The sequence below is a fragment of the Chiloscyllium plagiosum genome, unplaced genomic scaffold (genome assembly GCF_037043375.1).
Source record: "Chiloscyllium plagiosum isolate Xiang-an unplaced genomic scaffold, Cpla_swu_hap1 HiC_scaffold_3, whole genome shotgun sequence".
In the NCBI taxonomy this organism is placed as follows: Eukaryota; Metazoa; Chordata; class Chondrichthyes; order Orectolobiformes; family Hemiscylliidae; genus Chiloscyllium; species Chiloscyllium plagiosum.
In genome coordinates, this window is record NW_028270141.1 from 60,460,138 (window position 1) to 60,486,703 (window position 26,566).

At 40.9% G+C, this 26,566-nt stretch overlaps 1 protein-coding gene across 3 annotated transcripts in view; it reads left to right on the forward strand.

Annotated features, from left to right (window-relative positions):
• Positions 1–26,566, forward strand: part of msraa (methionine sulfoxide reductase Aa) — a 524,419-nt gene that overhangs the window by 202,154 nt on the left and 295,699 nt on the right. The window lies entirely within an intron of this gene.

Consider the following 26,566-nt stretch of genomic DNA (forward strand, 5'->3'; position numbering starts at 1 on the left):
CCAGATTCCAGGAGAGGTTTGTCAAATTGTTATGGTTCCAGATGGAGACTTCAAAGCTTTTCATCTTGCACTTACCAGAACACTTTGCAAAAATGCAATTTAAGGGACAAACCAATGCCTCTAACAAGCGGAGTTCACTTGCAACCAGTCAGCACACTTTTCTCCTGTTGTATAAATGCTGTTTTCCCATTGAATTTATATGCTATGAGCATAGGACGAATAACTGAAATACTCAGGCTCTATTCTATGAGAAAACCACACCCCAATCATTAAGCTCCACAGTGAGTGACCATCTCCAATAAGAGACAATCGAACAACCACCCTTTTGCATTGACTATAAATTGACTCTCCTTGTTTATTAAAGAACAATGATCAAAGAATAATACAGCACAAGAACAGGCCTTTCAGCCCTCCAAGCCTGTGCCGACAGTTTGTCCTTCCATACTAAGACTTCACTTACAGGATCCGTAATCATCTCTTCCCTTCCTATTTACATATTCGTCTAGGTGCTTCTTGAATGCTGCTATTGTGCCTGATTCCAGCAACTCCTCTGGCAATGCATTCCAGGCACTCACCACCTTTTGTGATAAACACTTGCCTTGCATGTTTCTTTTAAACATTCCCTCCCACACCTTGAACCTGTGTCCCGTACTCACTCTGTAGGTGTGTGTCACTTGCCCACTTGGTTAGTTGCATCAAATTTACTTTAAAAAGAATCCCTTTCCTTTGGATATCTTTCTCCTATTCCATAATTAATTTGTATTACAAAAGGAACCAATTTTAACATGGCCTTCTTGAATTGACAAAAAGAGTAATTTAATTAATTACTAAGTGCAAGAAGAAGTAATAACACAATGCATGCTCACACAGTGTAGAACGAAGAGATGAGTCCAGAAAGTATAACTAAAGAAAAAATATGCAAATCAGTCTTTGAATTGTTCGAGAATAGCATGAAAGGATGTTGTAATGGCTCCTCAGATACTATTCAAATGCAACAAGATCTGGATGATATACAGACTTTGGCTGACAAGTGGTAAGTAACAATTGCAACACATAAATGCAAGGCAGTGATCATCTCCAATAAGAGATAATATAACCACCACCCCTTTACATTCAATAGCATTACCAACAAATGAATCCCCCACTATCAACGTCATGTGGCAAGAAACTTAACTGGACTTACCACAAGCACCGTGGCAACAAGAATAGGTTAGAGGCTAGGAATGTTATAGTGAGTACCTCACCTCCTGACTTCCAAAAGCCTGTCTACTATCCACCATGCACGAGCCAGGACTATGATGAAGTACTCTCCGCTTGCCTGGATAGGTGCAGCTTCAATAACACTCAAGAAACTTGACAGCATCCAGGACAATGCAGCCTAACTCTTTGGTACCACATTCACAAACATCCATTCCCTCCACTACCAGTGCTCAGTAACAGTAGTGTGTGCTATCAACAAAATGCACTGCAAAACCTCATCAAAGATCCTTATCACCTTCCAAACCCACAATTACTTCCATCTGGAAGGACGAGGGCAGTAAATACCTATGACCGTCACCATCTGCAAGTTCCCGTCCAAGTCACTCACCATCCTGACTTTTAAAAATATTGCCATTCCTTTGTTATCGCTGAGTCAAAACCTGGAATTCCCTCCTTTAGGCATTGTGGTTCAACCTACACGTGGACTGTAGTAGTTCAAGAGACAGCTCACTGCCACGTTCTCAAGGGCAACTAGCGATGGGCAATTAATAGTGACCAGCCTGCAAAACCCACATCCCATGAATGAATAAAAAAAAATTGAATGGCAATTTTGTGCTTCTTGGTTTTGCAGGTTGGCAGAAATTCTGTTCTTATTCCTTTCAATAGTGACTCATTTCCAATATACAGAATGAGATAGAGTCTTTCTCTTGTTTTACCTGCTGTGCATAACAGCTTGAAATGGCTGTTTTCAAAACTATTGCCCTGACAGTACTCTAGTCTACACTAGGCCCTCTGGCCAATAGTGCTCACAGATTTGTCTTGCAGTCAGATTTTAACTCCGCCTTGTGTTTATTTCTGGAGAGTAAAACAACTATGTCTGCAAGGAATAGCTATTTGTTGTTTGGGTAGCCTCTTGTAATCCTTTCTTGTTAAGCTTCAGAGGTTTTCCTGATACTTTACAGGCATGATATTTCACACATGACATTGCCGGACTGTAACTAACTTTTCACTCAAAGTTTTTTTGAATAGTATCAATAAATATTTCAGGATTCTGATCAATGGCTGTATCATACTATATATTGTTTTTTAGATGAATGTTAGACCTGGCTCATTTGCTAGCACTGTCACACCTGAGTCTCAGGGTTCCAAATTCAAATCAATTGAAGGACATGAGCACAAAAAGATTCCATGGAACTGCTTTGAAGAAGAGAAGGGGCACCTTCCCGACACCCAAAAATCCCTCTAAGTTGCTGGTCAGTTCCATGCACGTTGATCGACACGGTACTGCAGGACTGCTGCCTTTGGGAGCCGCTGCTGCACATGGACCTTGGAAGTCTGCATGGGAGGAAGAAAAGTGAGAGAACTGCTGGTATCCTGGCCAATATTTATCCCTCCATCAGCATTACAAAAGATAGGCTATTTCATCGGACGACATTGCAGTTTGTGAGATATTTCTACATGTAAACTGGTTGCTATGTTATCTGCAGTAAAACTGTGGTAACACTTGGAAAGGACTTCCATTGGCTCTAAAGTCCTTTCAGACATTAATTGGTCAATAAAAGTGCTATATAGCATTTAGAAGCTTACCTTTCTTGCACAGTAAAATGTATTTACTGTACGCAGTAGTTAATTTTACTTATAGGTTGGTGTTTGCTGAGAATTCTCATTTTATTGAAGAGTTGACTCAATTATGTAGCTGGGGAAGACCGGGTTAAGTTTGTGTACCTGTGACTGTGTGATTAATGAAGTGGTCTGTTGTGTACCTGGAAATGTCTCCCGTTGTAAACGTGACAGCAGTGCTCACTGTTTTGTGTGTGTGCTTACTGAAGAAAATAGAATGGATATAACAAAGCAGTAACATGCAGTGCTGAAAATACTAACCTTGAAATTGAAAATGTTCAAGTAGCCAATCTCTTATTGAAAGTGAAAGTTTGCAACACATTGAAAGGGTGATAGAAATTTAGGATGAAAACATTTGAACAACAAAAATTGTAAACAAAATATATTTCCAAGATGGAACTGCAGAATAGTTTTGAATATCAGAAAATCAAAATTTGAGGCAAAAAATCAAATAATGTGGCAGAAAAATCAAATATAAAAGTAGTTAACAGTACTGCCTCATAGTTGTCTGAATAGCAGGAGCTCCATTTGGATAGCATTTGGACTCACTGTTAAAAAAGGCTTTTTACAGCCAAGGTGTTTATGTTTTAATAAATATAAAGAATTTGTGTCAGAAAGAGAACTGATTAGTGAAAATGTTCGAGTAGAATTCTTCCACTTTCTTTGTTTGAATCTACTCCAGAGAATTCTTTAAGATGCATATCATTCCAATGCTTAGTGAGTGAGAATGTAAAAGTGCCCACATTGACAACAGCTTACCCAATTTCATTTGGAGACTACATGTGTTAATGGAATGGTGGTGTCCTGCTTAGAGTAAAGGTTTTTGCTTCAATTGGGTGGTACATAGTGTTTATATTTTTTGAATAGTATCAATAAGTATTTCAGGATTCTGATCAATGGCTGCATCATACTATATATTGTTTTCTAGATGAATGTTAGACCTGGCTCATTTGCTAGCACTGTCACACCTGAGTCTCAGGGTTCCAAATTCAAATCAATTGAAGGGCATGAGCACAAAAAGATTCCATGGAACTGCTTTTAAGAAGAGAAGGGGCACCTTCCTGAAACCCAAAAATCTCTCTAAGTTGCTGGTCAGTTCCATGCACGTTGATCGACACGGTACTGCAGGACTGCTGCCTTTGGGTTAGTGCTTGACACTAACCGTAAGAGAAAAAAGTCCTGTTCTTTAGCACTGTTGTTCTTCACCTTGATAAGCCCAGAAGGTATTAAAAACAAGTTTAAAAATACCTTGCACTGCTTGATGCTATCAGTATGAGTATAATGATTCACTTTCACAGATATTTTGTCTTTCTTCTTCAGTATAATAGTTACTCCAGGTAAATTTATTTATTGCTATTTGTTCTTTATGATTAAATTACCCACGTCTTAGATAGTATAACATAAATGAGCAATTTGCAGTAAATTATTTGCAAGACAAGCTGAATTAACAAGCCAGCATTGGTGTCCATGTTTGGTACAAGCGAAACTTCAGCTCCCACAGCTTTTTAGTGCAACATTGTGAATTAGCACTTTGGGTTTTGGTTGTCCCAGTGTCCTGTTAAATCTACAGTGTGGCTGTACCAGGACAGCTGTGGGTGGTGGGTGTACTAGGCCAATTGTGGGTGGTTGGCCTTGAATACAAGAATGAAGGATCTAGAAACTAGATTCACAATTGAGAAAAGAAGTATCAAGGCTACATTTTGCAAATTTGTAAATTATCATAATTATATGACATTGTAGTCACAAATCTGTTTAATTTGAGACTATTATTTGTTCATGGAATGTGAGTGTCATAAGTTAAGACAACATTTATTGACCATTCCTACTTGTCCAGGAGAAGCTGGTTGTGAGCTACTTTATTGAACTATCGCTATTCTTGGGGTGTTGTAACAGCCTCAGTTTATTTGGGGAGGGAATTCCAAGATTACCACCCAGTGACAGTTAAGGAATGGCGTTTGTATTTCAAGATCAGGATGGTGTATGGCTTGGAGGGAAGTTTGAAGGTAGTGGTGTTAATATGCATCTGCCGCCTTATCCCTATAGGTGGAAGATGGTTTCGAAAGAGTCTTGGGTGAGTTGCTGCATGTTGTAGATACTGCTGCAAATGTATGTCAGTTGTAAAGGGGGTGAATATTGAAAGTGGTGGATGTGGTGCCAGTCAAGCAGGCTGTTTAGTCCTGGATGGTGTCAAGCTTAGAACATAGAAAAATACAGCGCAGTACAGGCCCTTTGGCCCTCGATGTTGCGCCGATCCAAGCCCACCTAACCTACACTAGCCCACTATCCTCCATATGCCTATCCAATGCCCGTTTAAATGCCCATAAAGAGGGAGAGTCCACCACTGCTACTGGCAGGGCAGTCCATGAACTCACGACTCGCTGAGTAAAGAATCTACCCCTAACATCTGTCCTATACCTACCACTCCTTAATTTAAAGCTATGCCCCCTCGTAATAGCTGACTCCATACGTGGAAAAAGGTTCTCATGATCAACCCTATCTAAACCCCTAATCATCTTGTACACCTCTATCAAGTCACCCCTAAACCTTCTTTTCTCCAATGAAAACAGCCCCAAGTGCCTCAGCCTTTCCTCATACGATCTTCCTACCATACCAGGCAACATCCTGGTAAACCTCCTCTGCACCCGTTCCAGTGCCTCCACATCCTTCCTATAGTATGGCGACCAAAACTGCACACAATACACCAGATGCGGCCGCACCAGAGTCTTATACAACTGCAACATGACCTCAGGGCTCCGGAACTCAATTCCTTTACCAATAAAAGCCACTACGCCATATGCCTTCTTCACCGCACTATTTACCTGGGTGGCAACTTTCAGAGATCTGTGTACATGGACACCAAGATCCCTCTGCTCATCCACACTACCAAGTATCCGACCATTAGCCCAGTACCCCATCTTTTTGTTACTCTTACTAAAGTGAATCACCTCACACTTAGCTACATTGAACTCCATTTGCCACCTTTTTGCCCAGCTCTGCAACTTATCTATATCCCGCTGTAACCTGACACATCCTTCCTCACTGTCAACAACTCCACCGACTTTCGTATCATCCGCAAACTTGCTCACCCAACCTTCTAGCCCCTCCACCAGGTCATTTATAAAAATGACAAACAGCAATGGTCCCAAAACAGATCCTTGCGGAACACCGCTAGTAACTGCACTCCAAGATGAACCTTTACCATCAACTACTACCCTCTGTCTTCTTCCAGCCAGCTAATTCCTAATCCAAACCTCCAACTCACCCTCAATGCCATACCTCCGTATTTTTTGCAGTAGCCTACCATGGGGAACCTTATCAAATGCCTTACTAAAATCCATATACACCTTACAATTCTCTCTAAGACTTTGCCCACAACAGAAGTGAGACTCACCGGCCTATAGTTACTAGGGTTATCCCTACTCCCCTTCTTGAACAAGGGAACCACATTTGCTATCCTCCAGTCTCTGGCACTATTCCTGTAGACAACGAGGACATAAAAATCAAAGCCAATGGCTCTGCAATCTCCTCCCTTGCTTCCCAGAGAATCCTAGGATAAATGCCATCAGGCCTAGGGGACTTATCTATTTTCACCCTTTCCAGAATTTCCAACACCTCTTCCCTACATACCTCAAAGCCGTCCATTCTAATTAATTGTGACTCAATATTCACATCGGCAACAATGTCCTGTCCTGAGTGAATACTGACGAAAAGTATTCATTCAGTGTCTCCCCAATCTCTGCAGCCTCCACACGCAACTTCCTACTACTATCCTTGACTGGACCTATTCCTACCCTAGTCATTCTTTTATTCCTGACATACCTATAGAAAGCCCTAGGGTTTTCCCTAATTCTACCAACTAGGGACTTTTCATGTCCCCTCCTTGCTGCTCTTAGCTCTCTCTTCAGATCCTTCCTGGCTACATTATAACTCTCAATCGCCCCAATTGAACCTTCACGCCTCATCTTTACATAGGCCGCCCTCTTCCCTTTAACAAGGGATTCCAATTCCTTATTAAACCACGGCTCCCTCACATGACCCTTTCCTACCTGCCTGACAGGTACATACTTATCAAGGACACTCAATAGTTGCTCCTTGAACAAGCTCCACATATCAATTGTGCCCATGCCTTGAAGCCTCTTCAATGTTGTTGGAGCTATACTCATCAAGGGCAAGTGGAGAGAATTTCATCATACTCCTGACTTGTGCCTTGCGAATAGTGGCCAGTGAGGAGTCAAGAAGTGAGTTACTTGGTGTAAAATTCCTAGCTTCTCACCTGCTCTTGTAGCTACAGTATTCATAACAGCAGTCTAGTTGAGTTGCTGGTCAATGGCAAGCTCTAGGATATTGATAGTGGGAATTCATTGATCATAATCCCATCATAATGCCAAGGGGTGAAATAGAAAAAAACAACAGAAGCTGCATTTGTGATTGAGAATGGACAGGGATTGCTTGCATTTTCACCTGCAAAACATTCACAGTCAGTGAGTGTCACAGCTTCACCTGATATCTACTGGAATCAGGTGTAAGTTCAGTTTTGCCTGGCTTGTTGTGATTGACACTGCAGCTCCCTCTCATGCAGAAGGTGGTGTTCCTTCTGCTTCAATCCTCATCGTCCTCCCTAAATGACTGCTGCCATTCTCCCAGCTCTTCAGAGTCTTTTATTTTTTTTCCTACCCAAGTTGTGCAAGCACAGTAAGTTGTTTAGAGTGTATTGTTAGGCTTCCTTCAAGGACTGCAACCCTATCTTTGGTAGGCCTAATGTCTGACCCACAGTTGCCCTGATTGAAGAGTCGGCTGCATTGAATCTACCCTCAACTTCATTCAGGGAGTTGCATAATTGAGCCATCTTTGTCTTTCAGTAATCACCCTTGTTAAGGCATCCAACATTGGAAATAAGTCAGTAATGTGAGAGCTCTTAAGAATATAGGCATCATGACTGCTCCAGTGGTATATGATGCAAATTTCTAAGATGTGGTAATTCTGTTAATGAACCCAGCTGCCTGATGATTTGAAGTTCTCAGTGCAACCTCTAGTTCTGTCTTGCACATGGGCAGAAGCCAGCGATGTTGGCCAGGTTACAAAACAAACCTCATCACGGGGCAATGAGATGAAGTGGTGTGATTAGGCACAAATTGCATTAGTGTCTACAGTGGCTCCTTCAAAGCAGCCAGTGGCATAAAAGTATAGTGTAGCAGTCATTCAAATGGCCATTGGGATAGCGTGGCAGCACATGTCAGATCTCAGGTCCTGCTGTGGCAATTAGTATAATTCTATGACAGTTTCCCAAGGCATCTTCAGTCTGTGGTGGCATTGCACCTTGCTCATCTGGTAAAAGTGGCATCAAGGACAATAGACTCTGGACCTCCTGTACGCCCTGTGTGTCCTGAGGAGACCTTCAGCTGCAACTTCTTCATCTGGAGTCTGCTTGGACATTGCTGCTGGTCTTGGACTTCCTCACACATCTGTTCCTCCTCCATTTCTCTGTGCATTTGTAGCATGTGGTCACAGTGGTGATGTTTCTTTCTGTGGATGGATCCATTAATCCATCCAACTCCAATAAACTTGCTTGGGGAATATCAGAAACAAGAGCTGAAAATGTGTTGCTGGAAAAGCGCAGCAGGTCAGGCAGCATCCAAGGAGCAGGAGAATCGATGTTTCGGGCATGAGCCCTTCTTCACAGAGATGACTCATTTCAATCTGCAATGACATGGCCAGGATTGCTATGATTCAGATTTGTACCCCACACAGTTGAACTCTGCTTTTATTTCACACACAGGGGTGATATGATTATTGATGTCTTCAACCTTTACTGTGAAAGTGTCTAATTAATACAGTCGCACCTTCAAGGGTCTCACATCATTCAAAAGTAGAGCTCGTGTGCTCAGACAGAAATAAACACTGACTTCACAAACTTCAGGTGTGGTTACAGCCATTTGTATTCACATTTATGATTTGTATGAGGATGGAAGGCATGGCAGGTCACACTGGCCATTGAGTCACAGACTCGTCATGGTAATCGATGGGTCCCACCAAACCTCTGTGTTCCTTTCTTCCTTGTACTCCGGATTGAGACCATCAGTATTAAATGTCCACATGTTCCCACAATTATAACATTTGAATCATGACTTAATCTCCCAAAATTACCCCTTAAGTCCCAGGCTGACAGCTAAGTCATGCCAGGTGCTGACCTTGATGTGTCAAAGTCAGGGTGGTTATGACTGCCAATGGCCACTCCTACAACAATAAGTTATGTCCTCATGCTGTCTTGTCTGTCTTCTTATATGTTGAGTTGGCCTGTTTTGCAATTATTGTTCTTGTATCCCAGCATGCTGCTTCCAATCTCCACAGTTAATTTCCAAATTTCCTTTCATCATAATGGCCCCTGATAACCCCCTTGACTTTCATTAAGGCCAAGGATTGATAGTGACCCACTCCCTGGACTGAATGATATAGACACCTGACCCTGGATACCGCAGGTGGGTTGCTGGTTGACTGTGCCAAAGGCCTCTGAACTGATGCTAAGTGATGTCCTTGTCTTACTGTGCTGGGATCCCCAACTGAAGGCTGTCTTGTTGACCTGAGTGAGGACTACTGCCCTTACACTTTGAGACATGGTCATTTGCTTACTACACATTGTATACTTATTGTATTTGTTCCTGGAACATGGTGCAGATGTGATATTAATGCAGCAGAGGGCCATAGAGCAACATGTTCACTCCTTTGTCTGCTGGCAACTACAGAATGCCTGGCTTTGTGTTTGTAATTAAAGGCAAGGCAAGACAGAAGTACTGACACTTTAATGTCTGGTTGAGGGAGCAAACTTTTAAAAAGTTAAGGCAAGGCAGAGATACTGTGTATATCCAAATAGGCACAAAGTAAGTGAGCAAGCAAGGAGCCCTGAGATGCACCCTGTTCAAAATACAGGAAGATGGGTGTCTGTCTGGCATACGAAATGTCCTGGTAATAGCATTACAAAGTCCAGAATTGTAGTACAGACCGTATTGTGTGAGAGTCAGAGATATCCCGTGAAGGATATAAGTGGTCACTGTCCATGTAGCATGCATGGAAATTAGGTTGGAATGTTGAGCTGGAGTCACCAGGTACCCACTCTGACCTTCCTGTCAAGAATTATCACAATCTAATTTCTGTTTATTGGGGAAGATTAGGAACCTGCATATTAAAAAGACATGCAATTATGAGGCATGTTATGATAATGAATGCAACTTTTCCCCTAGCTGCTCTCTTGTGAAGTTCTTGACTCATCGTTCAAAACGGTTATAGAATTAGACTTTTTTCTCATCACTGAGAACCCCTTTTTTACAGTTTTGCCATATTTTCCCTACTGAATCCCCACTGCCCATGTTGTTCAGAGTCTGGGAAGATGCTATCCTATGCTTTTGCTTGCTATAACATAAGTAGGATCGTTTAGAAGCATAGAATTCCTGCAATATGCAAGCAGGCCATTCCATCCACACTCACCCCCTGAAAAACATGATGTGGAGGAGCCGGTGTTGGACCGAGGTCAATAAAGTTAAAAATCACATAACACCAGATTATAGTCCAACAGGTTTATTTGGAAGCCCTAGCTTTTGGAGCACTGTTCCTTCAGAGCTGCCTGATGAAGGAGCAGCACTCCGAAAGCTAGTGCTTCCAAATAAACTTGTTGGACTATTCCTGGTGATTTTTAACTGTGTCCTCTGAAAAGCAGCATCCCACCCAGATCACCCCGCTATTCCTGTAACCCTGCATTTCCTATGACCAATCCACCTCACCACATCTTTGGACTATGGAGGGAAACTGGAACACCTCGAGGAAACCCACACAGACACAGTGAGAATGTGCAAACTCCAATACTTTGGATTTAGGCCTCATGCCAGTGATTAGAGCAAACACTTTAAATTGACACTTCAGTGCAGAGTTGAGGGAGGGCTGCATGTTTGCCTGAGGCTGGAATTGAACATGGGTCTCTGGAACTGTGAGCCAGCAGTGCTAACCAATGAGCTACCAGCTCTGGAACAATGCAGAGAGAAGGAAGAGGGTTGATCCCTGATGGTAAATCAGGAATGGAAAATTAATTGGAATCCTTCAGTTTCAAAATGATTGTTTGAGAATTTTAAAAATGTTTCATGGGCTATAGGAAATAAAGAGTCAATTATTCCTTCAGATATTCAAGTCAGTAGGCCAAGTGTATACCAATTTGTTACTGTGAAATAAAGGTAAATCAGTACTAGAAAGTGTTTCTTCATGTATTTTCTTCAATCAAAAGCTGGAACAGGTTTCCATGGAAAGATGACATCAGGAAAAAAGACATTTTTATCACAGTTGCGATTTTGGAAGGGTGACATGAAATGAGCTAAAGAGCCTTTTTATATTCACTCAAACCAACCATGTGATCATGAATGTTTGTCATGGATGTTAATGATTAAGCCAAGATATCTTGCCTATTAATTTGACAATGTTCCACTTTTTCTTGTTAAATCAGATTTATTGGGTAGCAAGTGTTAATGGTTATTGAGAGTTATTCCATGTGTATTGTATTTCTGTATTTAGTGCACTAGGTTATGTATTATCACTGTCAGTTGTTCAATGCATACAGCCAAACTTTTACATGTAAGACTCAATCTAGCTGTAAGGAATTTGTGTTGAAGCAGCTGGCCTTGGCTATGTGGCAGCTCTCGTTCCTCTGAGTAAGAAAGCTGTGGATTTAGGCCCCATGCCAGTGATTTGAGCAAATATTTTAAATTGACACTTCAATGCAGATTTGAGGGAGGGCTGTATGTTTGAAGGTCCAGTCTTTTGGATAAAATGTTGAACTAAGGTCTGTCAGCCCCTTTGGCTGAACATTGAAAGTCCCTGCTCACTGTTTGATGAATGGTGAGGAATTTCCAACAGGGCACTGGCTGATTTTTATCTACAACTGTCATTGTGAAATCAGATTATTCGATCATCTATCTCATTCACATTTGGTTGCTTACTGTGCACAAACTGCTGTTCTTTATAATAAGAACCATATTTTGAATATATGTTATTGACTGTGAAGCACTTTAGGATGTCTTGAGGTTATGACAAGCACAATAGAAATGTGAGCTTTTGCTTTTCTTGGCTATTCACCTAATCAAGTCAATCATTCATTGTAGATGTGATGAAACTAAACTACACTGATATTTCCCACATTTCCAAATGGCATGAAACAGGTGCCATGTCATATTTAAGATAGACTTTTAATATCACATTGCTGTGATGATATTTTTCACACAGCCGATTTGTTGCCTGCTAAATAGAAACTTTGAACAAGGCAACTGTAAAGATTATTATCTACAGTGAATTAATTTTCTGTGCACTTTAAATAGTCTAAAACAATGTGTAAAATTTAAAATTTATGATTGTATTATCAATTGATTTGAAGTTAGTGATAAATACAATAAATTATATGAAACTTTGATTTTTTTGAACACACCTTACTTCAAAACATGCCTTCAAAATACATACAATGATTAATAGCCCTTCAAAAATGAAGTTGATTGGACAAGCAGTGTTCATTTCTGTGACCACTTTATAGCTCTATAATTCAATTCATGAAGCTGAAGGTTTTCTGCAGAGCTATTTGGTTATTTGTCATTGAGCTGATACTGTTTCTACAGCAACCATTTTTTTCTGCTGCTGGCAACTACACTGCATTTCGAAGCTATTCGATCCTTGCTATGTTGAACATCTTTGTCAGCCTGCTGCAAACATCTCCCAATTGTTTGCCTCAATGCAACACAACTGCAGGCTGCCCTCCTAGATGTGCCCAAAATATTTCTCTGGATGCTTTGTGAATGTTTGCAATGTTCCAGCTCACTGTGCAAACCAGAAATGTTTTTATTCTTCGGTTGGTATCCTAGACCACACTATGGACGCATCAAGGCAATTTCCATCCTCTTCCACTCAGCTTGGAAAGTCTTTCATAAACTACTGTATGGTGGGTCCAACGCCAATTGATCTGCATGAAGCATCTGAGAGAGCACCGATGATACTTATTCTCTTATATAGTGATGATTCGCATTAACAATAATGGGTTCCAGAGAACTAAATTGCTGTTCAGGAGCTAAAACTGAAAACTGTACGTATAGGGATATAACACAGCATATGATTTTTTTTGCTTAATCTAAAATGTTATGGAATTGACCAGGAAAATATCAATGATGAAATGATCACAATGAACAATATATCAATAAATGCTTACGAAGAAAGTTAGGTAAGTTACTTTAAGACCGTAAGACATCGGGACAGAAGTAAGTCATTCAGCCCATCGAGTTTGCCTTGCCATTAAATGAGAGCATGCTAATGATCTTTCTGCATCTACCTAGTCAGGTTGCCTAAGTCAAATAGGTCTCTCCTTCCTTCTAAACACCAATGAGTACAAACCAATCCTACTCAATCTCCTCATAAGACAGTTCCTCCATACTTCCAGTCAACAGATTTTATCAAGTTTGATTAGATTAGATTACCTACGGTGTGGAAACAGGCCCTTTGGCCAACAAGTCCACACCAACCCTCCGAAGAGCAACCCAACCAGACCCATTTCCCAACATTTACCCCTGACTAATGCGCCTAACACTATGGGCAATTTAGCATGGCCAATTCACCTGACCTGCACATCTTTGGACTCTTAAAAAAGAGTATAATGGAATTTGGAGTAATCACTTGGACAAATTTTTAATCCAGTGTGTGGATGAATAGCCAGAAGTGCAGAAAGAAGATCAGTGACCTTTTTGGCTTTGTCAGAGTAAGTTCCACAATCTTCTTTCTGCCAGTTCACTCACCTTCCACCAACACCCATGTTCTGTCTCTGTCACTGTCACTATTGCAATACCTTTCCTAACTTGGGCCATGGCTAACATCAACTCTAGCCTCCCAGTCTGCCTTGATCTCTTGCAATTTGCCTACCTTCGCAACAGGTCCATGGCATCTAGTCCATCTCCCGAGTCCCATACTCATCCCTGGAACATCTGGATAACAAAGATACCTATGTCAGGCTATTTAAGATTGATTACAGCTCCACGTTCAACACTCTAATTCTAACCAAACTAATCTCCAAGCTCCAAGACCTGAGTCTCTCTGCTCTGCCATTGACATCTGGATCCTTGACCTCCTGACCCACGGACTGCAATCTGCAGTCTGCAACCTTCTCAATGCTAATGCCAATGTGACCTGCAATATGGGTCTTTGCTTCTAAACTGCCCTGTCAGTGCAACATAAAAGAGCCAAAATGGTTGTGATTGTTGGCAGATGGAAGATGTCTGTGGTTGAGGGGTGTGTGCAGCTGGTGCTCATGGATCATGCCCTTGGCTGCAGTTTGGTCACAGCCAGCATGCAGGTGGTTTGAAGCAAGTTGTGAGCTAAATCACCAGGTGCATGCTTTGCTTTCCTAGTTGAGTTTTCCAGACATCTAACCTATTTGTTGAATTTGGTAAGATGGGAGTATAAATATTAATGTGGCAAGTTGTGCTTATTTTCCTACCAACCTATTCAGATGTGTTATTACATACCTCTGGAGCTGGTATGATGTAAACCTAGGCCTTCTGGCTCAAAGAGAGGGAGGAACGCCACCACTACACCACAAGAGCCCCATGAGATGATTTGTACCATTAACAAGGTGCTTAACGAGCAATAATCATAATCAATTAGAATATTACCGCTGTCTAACAAGAACCTTACCATGCAATTTATGAAAAACATGAAAGATAGAGTGAAATGAACTCAATGTGAAACTTCACATCCAATCCTGCTAGATCTTGCCATGGCCCACATTGGTCAGGTCCTTATAAGATTCTACCTGTAGTTATGCTAATATAGCTCTGAGTCTGGAAGGCAATTCAAATAGTGAACGAGCAAATTACTGCAGATAATGGAATCTGTATTGAAATAAAAAATGGTGGATATCACAATGGGTTAGGCATCATCCATGGAGAGAGAGCAAGTTAAAGTTTTGAGTATAGCTGACTCTTCGTCAGATCGCTCTGGCAGCTCTGATGAAGAGTCAAAGACTCAAAACTTTAACTTGTTCTCTCTCCATGGATGCTGCCTGACACGCTGTGATTTCCAGCATTCTTTGTTTTCAATTCAAAAAGTGGCTTTCTCTCTGCCAGGTCACTTCCACTTAACACCACTTCTGCAATTCATTTTTAGAAGTATTGAAGGAGATATATCCATTTAGATAGATAATGAGATGCAAACTATGGAAATAAAGAATATTTGAAACAATATATGTCCTTCATTTGTAACATGACAGTGCTTGAGTGAAAAAATGCCAGTTTAATGCTATTGAATGGAAAAGAGGCATTAAATTGGAAAGTTGAAAAGTGACAACTGATCCATTTGACAAGTCAGAATTTAACAAATATAAATAAAATATTTGTAGTATAGGAGCATTGAGGCAATTTCCCTTCGACCTGACTGTTGCAGGTAGATTTTCTTGTGTTGGCACCCACTAAGTCATGATATTTACTTTGCCTCAAGGAAACATTCTTTGGTCAGTGTTATAGCCAGGACAGAGATGAATTATTGTTGAAGATTTACTGTCATTGATGAGCACGTGCTCTCCTCTTTTGTCTCTTTTGGTGACATAAGGTATATGATAGCAGGGATAAGAGGAGAAACCTAGACTGCAGTTATTACTTCAGCTGCTCTCAAAGCCTTCATTTTGAATGTGGTCCAGCCAACAGAGGTGGATAATTTATCTGTATTCCCTCCAGACGCTTAATTGTTTGGAAGTGCATGTTTTGGTCATAAAATATTCCATTCCTTTGCCTTCATTATCTCCTTTGATGCAAGAGTTGGAAGCTGTGAAAGTGAAGGCTGGAAGCATATCAGGATGTATAATTTTGTCCAAAGTGAAAGAGATGGAACTAGCTATAGTGGGCATGCTGCAGAGGAGGTAACAAGTAGGACAGTGCATGTGGTTTGTGTAAGAAAGATGGCATTGTGGCAGAGAGCATGCAAGAAGCAGTGGGCAACAGGAAAGCAAAGGCACAGAATTATTTAAGGCTGGCTGTACGGCTGCACCTATCTTGGAAGAGGTGTCTGAGCTAGCAAAAATATTGTGGAGTTAAAGACTAGTTTACAAAACGTTTGGTGCAAAATTGAATCTAAGATCTCTTAAAGTGACTAGGCTCTGTGACATAACACTGTATTTCTGACAAGATTTGCAAAAACTTAAATCCTATTTATGTGTTATTTGATTTAGGACTTATGTTTATTTTCCATGCTTAGATATGATAGAGGAATCAAAATGACTGCTGAAATAAATAATAGAGCTGTGCAAGTAATTTGAAGAGATTTTTGGCTGGCATCTTTGACCAAAATTGGATTGATTTTAACTTTTGTCTTTCTGTGCATTTTGCCAGTTAATGTTGGGAGATCCCCAAGAGCTGCTGGTCAGTCAGAGACTCATAAATGTTTTGCTCAGCAGTTGATCAGCAAGGAAGCATACCTGGACCACTGGAGGCTCAGTGTGAAGGAGCAGCCAGTTGAGAAAAAAACTAATGGTGGGATCAGTGTCAGCAACAATGATGAGGCGGATGACCCTGAGCTGCACTCCATTCTGCTGCTGCTCGTCACATCCTCTTCACCATGCCTAATGCCATGCCCCTCACTTAGGCACTAAATGCCTTTGATTGAGGGACCCACTTTTGAGACCCGAAAGAATCCACATGGTTCAGCTTGTTATGCATGTTGCATTATGACGATAGCAGAATGAAACATTTAACTGGCCTTTAATCAGCTGGAGTTAATTTTGGTGAGAGTACAAGTACATAGGATGCTTACATGGGCACTTCTACCTTACTCCTTGCCAGAAAATGTGTTCTGACAGGGGTCATGAAATTCCTCCCCCCTGCTGCTAATTATTTTAAGCTAAACCCTGTTAAATGCAATTTTTGGATTCTGCTTTGCTGCATTGAAATGCAGATGGAAATGTGTTGCTGGAAAAGCGCAGCAGGTCAGGCAGCATCTAGGGAACAGGAGAATCGACATTTCGGGCATTAGCCCTTCTTCAGGAATGACTAATGCCCGAAACGTCGATTCTCCTGTTCCCTAGATGCTGCCTGACCTGCGCGTTTCCAGCAACACATTTCCATCTCTGATCTCCAGCATCTGCAGACCTCACTTTCTTCTCCTGCATTGAAATGCAGGCAAGTAATTTATGTAATTACTGATATGTAAGGTGAAAACATTGGAATAGGCTGTGAAGTCCTGAACTAATAATAAAGTATGTTGAAACATAAAAATTCTGTCTATCCAGCTGTATAATTAAAAGATTTGCATCAAATATATCTGCAGGGTACTGTAATAAACTGGAGCACTCACCATTCACATTCGCTGAAAATCACTGACACACAAATGCACATAACATCTGAGAAAAATCTGTGTCAGGATGAAAGGAACTAAAGTTAAACACTCAAAATATTTTTAAAAAATCTTTTAAAAGCTATTAACGTTATTCTAACAGCTAATAAAAACAAAGAAATTTATTAGCTCTGTGAGAAATCAAGATTGAAGCCCATAGATCTACCAATGCATTTTAAAAAAAAAATAATTCATAGATATGAGCATTACTGACTAGGCCAGCATTTATTGCCTACCCCTTAATTGCCCAGAGGATAGTTAAGATTCTGTCATGTTGCTATATCGCTGGATTCACATGTGGGCCAGACCAGGTAAGGACAGTAGTTTCCTTCCCTAAATGACATGAACGAACAAGATGATCTTTCTTTCCAGCAATAGATTCATGGTTATCATTAGGCTGTTACTTCTAGATTTCATCAAATTCATATTCCATCATGAATTATAGTAGGATTGGAACTCAGGCCTCCAGAACATTACTCAAGTGTCTGGATTAATAGTCTAGTGATAATCACCAATCTTAAAAATTCATCCACAATTCTACTTCTATTCCATCACCCCCAGACAGGTTCTGTTCCCCTGAACTTGTCTTTTCCCTTCATTTGTTGAGCATTGATATTCGAGTTGTCTTTGTTTATAGCAAAGAGTCACAGAGCTGTACGGCATGGAAACCGACCCTTTGGTCCAAACTCATCCATGCCGATGAGATATCTTAAGTTAATCTAGTCCCATTTGCCAGCATTTGACCATTACTGTTCATATATCCATCCAGGTACCTTATAAATGTTGTAATTGTATCAGCCTCCACCTCTTCCTCTGGCAGCTCATTCCATACACGCACCACCCTCTGAGTGAAAACGTTGCCCCTTAGGTCCCTTGTAAATTTTTCCCCTCTCACCTTTAAATTATGCCCTTTAGTTTTGGGCTCCCCCACCTTGGGGAAAAGACCTTGACTATTTACCCTTACATGTTGCAATTGTACCAGCCTCCACCACATCCTCTGGCAGCTCATTCCATACATGTACCACCCTCTGCGTGAAAAAGTTGCTCCTTAGGTCTCTTCTATATCTTTCCCCTCTCACCCTAAACCTATGCCGTCAAGTTCTGGACTCCCTGACCCCAGGGAAAAGACTTTGCCTATTTATCCTATCCATGCCCCTCATGATTTTATAAACCTCTATAAGGTCACCCCTCAGCCTCCGACGCTCCAGGGAAAACAGCCCCATCCTGTTCAGCCTCTCCCTGTAGCTCAGATCCTCCAACCCTGGCAACATCCTTGTCAATCTTTTCTGAACCCTTTCAAGTTTCACAATATCTTTCCGATAGGAAGGAGACCAGAATTGCATGCAATATTCCAAAAGTGGCCTAACCAGCCACAACATGACCTCCCAGCTCCTGTACTCAATACTCTGACCAATAAAGGAAAGCATACCAAACATCTTCTTCACTATCCTATCTACCTGTGACTCCACTTTCAAGGAGCTATGAACCTGCACTCCAAGGTCTCTTTGTTCAGCAACACTTCCATGGACCTTACCATTAAGTGTATAAGTCCTGCTAAGATTTGCTTTCCCAAAATGCAGCACCTCGCATTTATCTGAATTAAACTCCATTTGCCACTTCTCAGCCCATTGGCCCATCTGGTCCAGATCCTGTTGTAATCTGAGGTAACCCTCTTCACTGTCCACTACACCTCCAATTTTGGTGTCATCTGCAAACTTACTAACTGTACCTCTTATGCTCATATCCAAATCATTTATATAAATGACAACAAGTAGAGGACCCAGTACCGATCCTTGTGGCACTCCACTGGTCATAGGATTCCAGTCTGAAAAACAACCCTCCACCACCACCCTCTGTCTTCTACCTTTGTGCCAGTTCTGTATCCAAATGGCTAGTTCTCCCTGTATTCCATGAGAACTAACCTTGCTAACCAGTCTCCCATGGGGAACCTTGTCGAACGCCTTACTGAAATCCATATAGATCACATCTACTGCTCTGCCCTCATCAATCTTCTTTGTTACTTCTTCAAAAAACTCAATCAAGTTTGTGAGACATGATTTCCCATGCACAAAGCCATGTTGACTATCCCTAATCAGTCCTTGCCTTTCCAAATACATGTACATCCTGTCCCTCAGGATTCCCTCCAACAACTTGCCCACCACCGAGGTCAGTCTCACCGGTCTATAGTTCCCTGGCTTGTCTTTACCACCCTTCTTCATCAGTGGCAGCACGTTTGCCAACCTCCAGTCTTCCGGCACCTCACCTGTGACTATTGATGATACAAATATCTTAGCAAAAGGCCCAGCAATCACTTCTCTAGCTTCCCACAGAGTTCTCGGGTACAGCTGATCAGGTCCTCGAGATTTATCCACCTTTAACCGTTTCAAGACATCCAGCACTTGCTCTTCTGTAATCTGGACATTTTGCAAGATGTCACTATCTATTTCCCTACAGTCTATACCTTCCATATCCTTTTACACAGTAAATAATTATGCAAAATAAACTTGCTAGCAATTAAAACCCTTAAATGATCAATTAATAGCCATTTAAGAGTTTCAACCCACCATCTCCGCAATCATCTGTCTCCCCAATGAATGCCAAAGGTGACTGGTTTCTGGGATGCTGTGGCAACATGCCTACTGACATGGGAATACTCACCTGCTCAATCTCTAATACTTGTTGTGTTTATGTTTGGTATGATTTAATGCTGATGAAAATTGTTTACTATTCTCACCCAGACTATTTCAAAATATGTAAGTCATTGTGTTTATCTACATAACAAAGGACTTTTAATGTGATTTACCATTTGAAGTATTTTTGGAATCGTCTGAGAAATTGACTCATTCAGTGTATAAGTGCATATTTTTCTTTATGTAATGAGCATCAAAAGCAGATGAAGTGCATAGATTTATTTGTAAATCATACTGTGTTCACAAAGCATTATTGATTTGTGGAGGTAGTGTATAGGCGGTGCAAGTTTATATCTGCCTGTATTAAGTGAGCAGTATATTAATTTTTCATGTGCTTCATCTTAATATTGTTAAAATGTGATGGTTTGGTGCGCTCACTGGTTTCTTTACAATTAAAATACTTTTTGCTTGGTACTGAGCTAGATAAACTTCCAGGTGTAGTGGTTGTTATAAAAATCGAAGGGAGGTCAGAATTTTAAAGGTCAGGATTCTGGCTTCTATACAAAGTCATGACAGTCAGTATCTTTCTGCAAATTTGGTGGCAGTAATTTACTTTCTTTCAAACAGTTACTGGTAACAAATTAATTTATAATTACACCGTTGAAAATTGTGAGAATACAATCCAAACCTTTTCGTAAAGTTGGTTCCTTTTAGTAAGATGCATTACTCATTGTGCTTCCACATTTTGCAGTTTATCACACATCAAGGCCTTCTCTAGACTTGACTGATTCAGGTCAGATTAACAGACAGTCTACTAGAATACCGGCCATCATCAAAGCTTAAAAGAATGGGGAAGGAAAGGTTCTCACTATCACTCTTAAAAAACAAAGGTTCTGCAGTTTGACTGCTGGGTGCCTCATTATTTTTTACATCTACTGTCCTATTTACTTAGATTAGATTAGATTACTTACAGTGTGGAAACAGGCCCTTCGGCCCAACAAGTCCACACCGACCCGCCATTTACCCCTGCACCTAACACTACGGGCAATTTAGCGTGGCCAATTCACCTAACCTGCACATTTTTGGACTGTGGGAGGAAACCGGAACACCCGGAGGAAACCCATGCAGACATGGGGAGAATGTGCAAACTCCGCATAGTCTGAGGTATGGGAAAAGCACAGTTTGAGTATTGTGATGCTACCAAAATGATTTTCTGTGGTGCAGTCCTTAGCTTATTATATCAATGTGGTAGAAATGTCATGTTCAGATTTACCGGACAAAGTGAAATGTAGTGCTTCGAATGGTTGCAGATGGTAAGTTTCCAGGAGTGGAGGGGCAGCAGTCTTGGGTGAGTGGGATTAACAGGAACAAGGGATCGCAGGTTTTCTGATGATTGTGTGGAGGCATAGTTGGTTGACGTCCAGGCAGAAGATCCTTGGGGCCTTCATGATAAGAAACCCTATAAAAAGGATTTCCAGGCCATATAACGGCTCTGTGTCCATTTTCTTTGCTGCGGATACCCCAATGTATCATTTTCTGTGCAGTTTCCTCATGCTGTGGAGATAGAGATATCTTTCTATTGTTTCATTCATCACTTTCAGAACATAACTCTTATTCTCGTACTCTGAGTTACTGTAAATTCTGGAATCTCTTGAATATGCTTTCTCATGGGCTAGACACAATTTATTCAACCAAAACATGGAATTTGAGAGTGACTGTAGTCTGCTCAACGATATTTTATCTAACATATTTTATAATTTTATAATATTTAAAATATTTTATAATTTATAGAAGAAGATTCCCAAATCCCTCTCATTATATCTTTCATCTCTTCCTCGTTTGGAACCCCATTGGATCATTAGCTATTAATGCATAGCGCAGAGCATAGTGCATATATATTGCTCAGAGTCATGAGGCTCTATGGCAAAATTGTAATGAATGTTCCTTCATCTGTTTGCGCGATGCAGACAACACTAATAAAGTCACCGTTTATTGTTGATCGCTGAGTACCCTCATGAAGGTGGTGGTGAGTGCCTTTTTCAACAACTTCAGTATGCAGAATGTAGGGACACCAATAGTGCTATTAGGAAGAAAATACCCTGATCTTGACCTAGCGACAATAATGATGATACAGTTCCAAGTCAGGATTGGTGTGGCCTGGAGGGGAACATGCTGATGATGGTTTTCCCATGTGTCTGCCACTGATGTCCTAGATGGTGGAGGCAGGACATTTGAAAAGATCTGTGGAAGATTGATTTTCTGTGCATTTTTAGATGTTAAACTTGGTTGCCACTGTGTACCAGTGATGGAGCAAGTAAATATTAAAGATTGTGGATGAGTGCAGTTGAGTGGGCAGTTTTGTCCTAGATGACATTGAGCTTCTTGAGTGTTGATGCATTTGAGCTGCATTCATCCAGGTACATGAGAGCATTTCATCACACTTCTCACTTGTGCCATGTAAGTGGTGCAGTCATTCTCCATTTAAATAATGTTCTGCTTTTTCCATTTGCCAGATTTTTGTCAGCTGTTTGAACATATCAATATCTATTTGTAATCTCATTTTGTTCTCTTCACAATTTTCTGCCTTGTGTCATCAGCCACCATGCCATCGTCCCTTCATGTAAGTCATTGATGGAAAGTGTAAGCTGAGAGTCTGCAGGACTCCACTTCTCACATGACACTAGTTACTTTCAATTATGAAAGTCAAGCCTGAATGCTGTTTAGGATTTGCTGCAATATTTTCCAGGAGATCATTTATTAAACCTGACTCATTACACATCACCAGATCCAAAATAGCCTGATATACTTCGGCAGGAAGGATGGAGGAGCTGATTATTATTTGAATGGGGAAAGACTGCACAATCTGCAGCACAGAGGGATTTGGGAATCTTCTTCTATAAATTATAAAATATTTTAAATATTATAAAATTATAAAATATCCAAGATCAGTAGGAACTAGGGAAGGCAATTGGAATGTTGGCTTTATTTCAAAGGGGATGGAATATTTAAATAGGCAAGCCTTGCTAAAATTATAAAAGACACTGATGAGACCACTGCTTGAAATAATGTGAAAAGTATTGGTCTCCTTATCTAAGGAAAGATATACTGGTATTCGAGGCGGTCCAAAGAATGTTCACTAGGTTTATCCCTGGTATGGAAGGATTATCTTCTGAGGAGAGGTTGAATAGGTTCGGTCTGTACTCATTGTAACTTACAAAATTAAGAGGCAATCGTATTGAAATTTTCAAGGTAGGATCCTAGGAAGCACCAAAGTGCAGAAGAATCTTGGTGTGCATGTTCACCGGTTCCTATGGGTAGTAGGTAGTTAGATATTTGGTTTAGAAGTCATAAGGGATGCTTGCCTTTTATTTTCCAAGGCATAGAGTTTAAGAGTAGGAGATTATGGTGTGTAAAAAGTTGATTAGGCCAGAATATTGCTTAGGTAGCACCTTTCAAACTCATATAGCTACCATCTAGACGAGCAAGGGCAGCAGATCCATGGGAGCACCATCATCACTTGCAAGCTTCTCTCCAAACCACAAACATTCACACTTGAAAATAAATTGCTATGGTTAGGTCAAAATCCTGGAATTCCCTCCCTAACAGCAACGGGAGGTTTCACACACCAAAGGGAGTGCAGTGGTTTGTGGAGACAGCTCACCGCCACTTTCTAAATTACAAACATACAGACAAAGAAGCATACTAGGTCACTTGGCCCTTTGAGCAGCCTCTGTATTGCTCATGGCTATCTGATTTTGACCTCAACTCTGCATTCCTGTATCGCACCAATAATTTGTCATCCCCTTGATAGTAAAGAATCTATCTACCATTCCCTTAAAAATATTTACAAGTTCTGTCTTTTTCCATTTGAGGAAGGGAATACCAAAGACTCAGAACCCTCTGAGACACAAAATGTTTTCTTATCTCTGTCGTAAATGGATAACCCCTTATTTTTAAGCTTTGACTCCTGGTTCTTGACTCTTCACTGAGGAAACACCCCTTTGTCATTCACCCAGTCAAGTGCCCTCAAGGTTTTCTGTTTCAATCACCTCTGACTCTTCTAAACTCCAGAAGATGCAGGTCTTCCCTCAGAAGGCAATCCACTCATTCCAAGTGTTTGTCTAGTAAACCTTCTCTGAACTGTTTCCAATCTTAGGGATCAACAATAAATGCTGGCCAGCCAGTGAAGCACACATCCTGAATGAATTAAAAATAATTAACTAAACTATCACATTGTATAGGATGGGAATATTTGTGCAATTTTCTCCTCACTATTCTGGATGGGATGTAGCAGGTCTGCTTTGATTTAATCCATTGAGTCAGAGTTGTCGAATGGTACAGCATGAAAACAGACCCTTCGATCTATGCTGACCAGATATCCTAAATTAATGTAGCCCCATCTGCCAGCATTTGGCCCATATTCCCCTAAATCCTTCTAAATATTCGTATACTCATTCAGATGCCTTTTAATTGTTGTAATTGTACCAGCCTCCACTATGTTCTCTGGCAGCTCATTCCATACACACAGCACCCTCTCTATGAAAAAGTTGCCCCCTAAGTCCCTTTTATATCTTTTTCCTCTCACCTTAAACTTACGCTCTTCAGTTTGGACAGACTTATCAGAGAAAAAAAACGTTGGTATTTATCCTATTCATGCCCCTCATGATTTTGTAGACCTCTATTAGGTCACCACTCAACCTCCAATGATGCAGGGGAAATAGCCCCAGCGTATTCAGCCTCTCCCTATAGCTCAAACTCTCCAACCCTGATAAAATCCTTGTAAATCTTTTCTGCACACTTTCAAGTTTAACAACATCTTTCTTACAGCAGGAAGACCATAACTGAATGCAGAATTCTAAAAGTGGTCTAACCAATGTCCTGTACACCTGCAGCATAACATCCCAACTCCTTTGCCCAGTGCACTGACCAATAAAGACAAGTGTACCAAACACCTTTTACCCTACTCTGTCTACCTGTGATTCCACTGTCTAGGAACTATGAGTCTGCACTCCAAGATCTCTTTGTTTGGCAACTCTCCCTAGGACCCGACCATTAAGTATATACTTCCTGCCCTGATTTTACATATCCAAATGCAATACCTTACATTTATCTAAATTAAACTCGATCTGCCACTCCCCGGCCCATCTGATTAAAGTCCTGTTGTATTCTGAGATAACCTTCGTCACTGTTTACTACACCACCAATTTTGGTGTCATCTGCAACCTTACTAACCATTCCTCCAATATTCACATCCAAATAATTTATATTAGTGATCAAAAGCAGTGGTCCTCGCACCAACCTTACGTCACACCACTGCTAACGGGCCTCCAATCTGAAAAGCAACCCTTCACTCCACCCTCTGTCTCTTACCTTCAAGCCAATTGGTTGTGGGATTGCTTAACCCTGATTACTGCATGCTGCTTCTGCTGTTTGACATGCACATAGCTTGTGTTGTAGATATGCTAGGTTAATGCCTACTTTTTAGATGTACTTGGTGTGACCCCTTGCATCTGTTCTCCACTCTTCCTTGATCCCTTGGTTTGATCAGTAATGGTAGAATGTACTTTATGCCAGGGCATGAGGTTATGGATTGTGGATGATTACAACTCTGTTGTTGCTGACAGTCCAAGCACCTCATGGTTGTCCAGTTTTAAGTTAATAGATCTTCTTGAAGTCTATCCCATTTAGCATATTAGTGGCGTGACACAACATGACGTAGGGTATCCTCATTTGAAGATGGGACTTCGATTCCACAAGGAATTTGTGGTGGTCACTCCTACTAATACTGTTATGGACAGATGCATACATGACAGATTGGTGAGGATGAGGGCCAAGTATGATTTTCCACTTATTAATTCTCTCACCATCTGCCACAGAGCTGTTCTAGCAGACACCTGTTAAATAGCATTACTATATCACTCTTGGTGGTGGTATTGAAGTAGCTCACCCAAATCCATTCCTATCCCTTATTACCCTCAGTGCTGCTTCAAATTGGTGTTTGACATTGAGCATTATAGGTTCATCTGCAAACAGAATATGTTCAGAGATATTGAGTTGGAGGTTTCCTACACTATGTTTGATCATGTGGCCGTTTATCTTCCTGGGGTTTGGAGTGAACTTTTGATTCTTGCTAGGGTCCTCTTTCTTCTAACTGTTTATCTGTACACTGTCACCTTGGTGGGTCTGCCCTGTCAAGTATGGTGATGGAGGAGTTTGGAATGTAGGCTAAAAGGTATGATTTTATTTGACTCTGGATGAATATATCCGGCTCTTGCTTGACTGGTCTATGAGGCAACTCTCCCAGTCTTATCATAATTCTGTTATATTGGTGAGGAAGACTTTGCAGGATTGCCTGTTTGGATGTGATGACAGTATCATGACAGCTTCCTGTTTACTGGGTGTTCAAATGTAGGATACATTGATTGGCATAATTCTTTAGTAACATGTACATGTAATTATATTAATATTAAGGGTTGTCATATGTGGATTGAGTGCCTTATTAATTCAGCAAATGGCTTTTCACACGAATGAACCTGTTGAGCTAGATTTCTCTCTGACTTTTTTTGTTTTCATTGGGAAGGATATGAACATTGTACTGTCCTGGTGATTGTTTTGTTATTACAGCAACATGGTGCCTGGCTAATGTGACTGAGGCTACCGGCTGCTAATTGGAAGGATCTGTTACTGGAAAATTGATTTATTTACTATTCTGTATGGATTAGGACATG